The sequence below is a fragment of the Myotis nattereri genome, assembly GCF_964212035.1.
Source record: "Myotis nattereri genome assembly, chromosome: 17".
Classification (NCBI taxonomy): domain Eukaryota; kingdom Metazoa; phylum Chordata; class Mammalia; order Chiroptera; family Vespertilionidae; genus Myotis; species Myotis nattereri.
Window position 1 is genome coordinate 47,524,726 of NC_138092.1, and position 5,612 is coordinate 47,530,337.

At 40.9% G+C, this 5,612-nt stretch overlaps 1 pseudogene across 1 annotated transcript; it reads left to right on the top strand.

Annotated features, from left to right (window-relative positions):
* The first annotated feature begins 343 nt into the window (after positions 1 to 343).
* On the top strand, positions 344 to 5,362 carry LOC308533471 (40S small subunit processome assembly factor 1-like; annotated as a pseudogene). Its single transcript has 3 exons — positions 344 to 388; positions 4,185 to 4,689; positions 5,083 to 5,362. The product of its transcript is annotated as a 40S small subunit processome assembly factor 1-like (transcript).
* Positions 5,363 to 5,612: the final 250 nt, after the last annotated feature.

A 5,612-nucleotide genomic window follows, 5' to 3' on the forward strand; every position in this document is an offset into this window, starting at 1 on the left:
TCACAGACGTTGACCTTATTTAGTTCTTATTGAGGTCTGTGGGGTTGGGTCTTGTTAGACATACTATGTTTAGCACAAAGGAGGTACAGTTCTGAAGATGCCTCTTAAGTTCCTGGATACTCAAATTCAAGTAAATTGACTAATTGCAAGAAAAACATAGACCATGCAGGATTTTATTTGTTTTACCAGTAAAACTAGTATCCCTTTCCCACTTAGATGAGTAACTGAGATTACAGTTGGTTTGCAGCCTTCTCCCTGTAGATACAGCCGGACACATCCTAACATTCCAGCAGCAATTTTTGTTTCAAGCCTGGAGTTTTAATTGGATGAAAGATCTGAGAAGATGAAGAATCCTGTATCAAGCTTTGTGTTGCAGGGGGAGCCTCAGGTATTGCTTTACGTATGTGATGTACATCAGAGCTTGCTGAGCTGGCCATCAAGGCTAAGCCCACGCTCCTAACAGGTACAAAGCTGGCCTTTCCTCTTTACTTGGATGCAGTGCAGTTGGTGTGTGCAGATGCTACATAGAAGGTTTACAAATTCAATGAACACCTTATGGGGTCCAAGTTAGCATGCACTTTTCCTGTTGACTCTTGATGCATGCTACCTTCCAAATAAAGCTACCTTCTTGGCAAACACAACCAAGGCTCTTGTTTCATATGCTCCAGAGGCCAATAATACGAAAGAGCCAGTGACACACAAGAATTGTACAACTCCTATTTACAGAAGCCACCAACCAGTGTGGCCTTTAATAAATAATCTTAATAATTAAGGACGAGCAGTTCTTGCTCAACAAGGAGCAAATGCTTTATATCCCTGATTGTTATGTAATTGAAGGTTCATTAGGATCTATTTTCACATTTGAAAAATACTCAAATAAAGGATTCCTTCAGGGAAAGTGAGGAGACAATATGAAAAGTAGGCCAACTACTCATAGTGAATTTATGAATTATGGGATAAACCTGGATAATGGAGTTTTTATAAATACGGGTCATATCAGATATGTGAGAAATGGTTCTAATTCAATTTTTCTTTTTTTTTCTTTTTTAGTCCTTTCGTATATTCTAGAGTTGTGGCTCAATGCCACTGAATAAACAGTGAGACTGTACATTGTATTAACGTACCCTGAACCATGGCCAACCAGTTTATCTCAGCCAGAAGAAATTATGGCTTGACGTGACAGCAGAATGACAAAGCCTGTCACAGCAAGGAGAGGATAAAGATAAGCTCTTCCAGGACTTTCTGGGCTGAAAAGTAATAGATTTTTTTTTATCTTTCTCTGAATCTGATTAAAAAAAAAAAAGGTAAACTCTAACCAGTCTTTGATTATGTGAAAACAGCTGAGACACCCAATAAAAGAAGCTCCAGGAAGGCCTGGGTCAGCATTTGATATTGACATCCTTCTCATATGATATTTCAGTTGTCTTATTTTCCGTAGCTTTTAGAACTGATACTAGAGCTCTGAACCCAAGCTGCTATGTTGGAAAGGCCAAGAGTTTTAGAAACGTTCTGAATATTTGCTAGTGACAATTGTGTTGTGGGTAGACACTCATGTGGGGTGCCCTCTCTTCTGAGCTTCAAAACACTCCCAAGCTGTAAAAATGAAACTAGATCAAATGTTTGTTTTTAAAAGGATAATGACATCATTATTAAGAATATCTTCTGACCGTGGACATTTTAACTCTTTGTTGCCTTTATTCTCTTTTGCTTGCTGTTGACATACTAACTTGCTTTGTCTTGAGCGTGTTGGTTTCCAACTTTCACAAAACTTTTTCTTGAAGTCAGGAAGAAAAATGTACTGTTTGTATACAATCAATAAAGATAATACTTCTCAGCACCATGCAACATACTGAGGGGAACTTAAAAAAAATCCAGGAAATCTTGAAAGGATTTGTTTTTTGGTTCAGACAAAGGATTGTATAGAGCAAACGTTCCCCTCTTTTTCCTTTCTCTGGAATGTATAAAAAGATGTATTAGTTTCCTGTTGCTGATGTAACAAATGACCACAAATTAAGTGATACAACATTTGAACAACTTAGAACAGCACACAATTTTATTATCTCACAGTTCTGGGGATCAGAAGTCTCAAATCAAGGTATCATCTGGTCTGTTTCTTCTGGAGGTTCTTGGGGTGGGGGTGGGGATGGGGGAATCCCATTCCTTTGCCTTTTCCAGCTTCTAGAGCAGTGATGGTGAACCTTTTGAGCTCGGCATATCAGCATTTTGAAAAACCCTAACTTAACTCTGGTGCCGTGTCACATATAGAAATTTTTTGATATTTGCAACCATAGTAAAACAAAGACTTATATTTTTGATATTTATTTTATATATTTAAGTGCCATTTAACAAAGAAAAATCAACCCAAAAAATGAGTGTCATAGGTTCGCCATTGCTGGGCTAGAGGCTGCCATTTGTTGACTGGTGTCCCCTTTCTCCATCTTTTTATATTTTGTTTTCTTTATTTTATTTATTGATTTTAGAGAGAAAGGGGAAGAGAGACAGAAACAGAAAAACATCAGTTTGTTGTTCCATTTATTTATGCATTCATTGGTTGCTTCTTGTATTCACCCTGACCGGGGATTGAACCTGCAACTTGGAGTATCTGGACGACACTCTAACCACTGAGCAACCCAACCAGGGCTCCTTCCTCCGTCTTCAAAGCCAGAAACACAACATCTTCTGAGATCTCCATGACTCTACTTTTATCCTCTTTTACTTATAAAACCTCTCATGATTACATTGGACCCACCCAGATAATTAGGATAATCTCCCTATTTTAAGATTTTTAATCACATCCGCAAAGTCCCTTTCCATGTAAGGTGACAACATAGTCACAAGTTCTGGGGATTAAGGCATGGACATCATTGATGAGCTTATCACAGCAGAATAGGAGCAAATATTTGCAATCAGCTAGAAGAAGCTGATTCAATACTCTGATTATTTGATATACTGTTATAAGATATGTCTGAATAGTAACTTTGGTGAAATTCATTTGTGAGCTTATTCTCTTAGGACTATAAACTATAAAAGAGTCAAATAACAGGAAATTTTTCTACACACATGAAGCCAAAGCTATCACCTTTGGCTTATTACCAGATGTTTTCGTAGCCCTTAACCTTGAGTTGAGGATACTAAATAATTGAGCAACTTCCTTTTTGTGTCTTGATATGAATATTCCAGGCATATTTATTTGTTAAGGTGTTCATAAACAGCTGGTGTGCATAAAACATTCCTAACTCTAATTTCAAAGCTGTTTTATTATGGACTGTGGATATATTTTAGTATTAGAAATAGAATGAGAGAAAAGCCAACAAGGAAGGAGAAAGCTAAGTTACATCTACAAAACATGGGAAACTCTAGGGTCTCTCAAAACTTGGAGAAATTGAAAAATATTTCAGTCCCTTGTGTACCACTTAATTTAAGAAAGATTTCAAGCAAATGAGAATATTTAAAAAGTATTATAAATCCTAAGGACCTTTGTAAGAAGATGTTTTTATCTCATAGCAAATTCCAATCATGAAGAAGAATCATAGTTTGTTCCCATGCTCTGTGGGAAGGATGACAAAGACAATGGATGATGTCTACCTTGGGTGTGGAACCGGGAAGGCTCATATGGACTACGTATCTTTTGTTCAGATGCTTCTGAATAAGAGTCCTAAAAATGAGGCTTTGTCAAAACATATGCAAAGTGTGTTCTTAATGTTATTTCTATTCATACCACAAAAGATAAAGAATGAGTGTGTTCTTCCAAGGAAGCTGACATATATTTTGCCAACAATGCATTCTATTAAATGCATTCATAAAGGTCATGACCTTTTCTTACTATCATTCCTAGAACTATTTTATTATGACCACAGAAAATAAGAAAACCAACATTTTTCTTAGGTGGCTCTGTAAAGCTGAATGATGAGATGTTTAATTTTTCATAATAAAAACAAAAAAAGAAGGAAAACTTACAAGGAAGAAGAACACAGTATTTCTAGAGTGGGTCACCAGAATACATTTCATGGTAGGTAAAAACCATGAGAAAGAGGATAGCAGGTATAGTTCTGAGATACGAAAAATCAAAATACATGGAAGGAAGTGAGGGCGCAGCGCGCGCAACCCGCACACCCGCGAGACCCCGCGATGGCCCACGAGCAGGGGCGGGGGCCCTCCCCACCTCCCCGCCTCCCTCCCGCCAGCTGCTGGACTCGGTGCTCCAGAACCCCTAAGACTTTGGAGAGACAGAAGATGAAGTGGAACAGAAAAGGATCCGAAAGAAAAAGGAAAACAAGAAGAGAGATGTGGGGACCGCCGTGGCCTGGGAGCCGAGCCCGCTCCCCCACCTGGTGCTCCTGTAAGAGGCCCGAGGAAGAGGGCTTCAAGCTTCTCCGAGCTCCGGGAAGAGCCCCAGCGCGCCCCCTCCACGACCCCCGGAGGCCCCCCGCTGGGCCACAAGCCCCTCGGGGGGCAGCATCTCCCTCTCCCCTGGACAGGAGGGAGCCAGTGGAAGTGGTGGAATTCCACAGCAGGAGTAAGAAAAGGAAACAGAAGCCGGATCAAGATGAGAACGCCCAGACCAAAACTAGTATCCTTGAGAAAGATGTGAATATACAAGAATTTAACTTAGAAAAGGCTCTGCTGGAGGTGCACCGGTTTGGGATCACAGGCTACGGGAAAGGGAAGGAGAGAGTCCTGGAACGGAGTGTGCGGTCGCAGCTGTGCTGGGCTGCATATCTGGCACTTTGGCCAGATGGGGCACGCTGTGCTCTCTGTTCCTAAAACACACAGATAAGAAGGTGCTGACATCAGGCCAGGCCTTGAGATATGGTCTCATGGTCCCTTCTCAACATGCTGTACTCTCTGTTCCTAAAACATATAAATAGGAAGGTAATGATGCTATACTGTGTCGTGAACTAAGGTTTTGTAACTTTGTGGCTTTTGCAAATAAAAATGCTGTAATTCCTGTAGTCTGGGCTGCAGTTCAGCCTTTGCTTCGGCAGGGTGCTGTAGCTGTAGTCAGTTGGCCAGCTTAATAAAGGCTCTTAAATTTAAATTCTGAGTCGGTGGTCTATCTCGCTGAGTGAACCCATAACACAGCCTCCCCAAAAGAGTTATGTGAATTACAAGGTTTTGCAGGAGCAGATCTAAGAGAAAAAGGCAGCCAAGGAAGAGGAAAAGAGAATGGCCCAGGACAACAGACATTTTCAAGAAAAAGAAGAAGAAAGGGCAGGAGGACAGGAAATCCAAGAAGAAGAAAGCAGCTCCCAGTATTTTGTCAAGTGGACGGATTGGCCAGGTTGGAAAATTCAAAAATGGGACCTTGATTCTGAGCCAAGTTGACATCAGGAAAATAAACTCGTCCCGCGTGGCTAAGTGAGCTGCTGCCGAGCAAGAGGGGTGGGGAAGCCCTTGTACTGAGACTGGGCCGGCGAGACTCCAGACTGTTATTTATTTCTTGTTTCATGACTGTTCTTTGAGGGAAAAATCAGGTAGGACCAGTAAAGCTTTTGGGGCTAATGTGTCTTGAGGGGCCACTTTGGGCCAACCATGAGCCATGAGCATGTAAAGTGAACCTGGCGAAAGACATTTAATTTTCCCAGCACGTCACTCGAGTTTCACTTTCACTG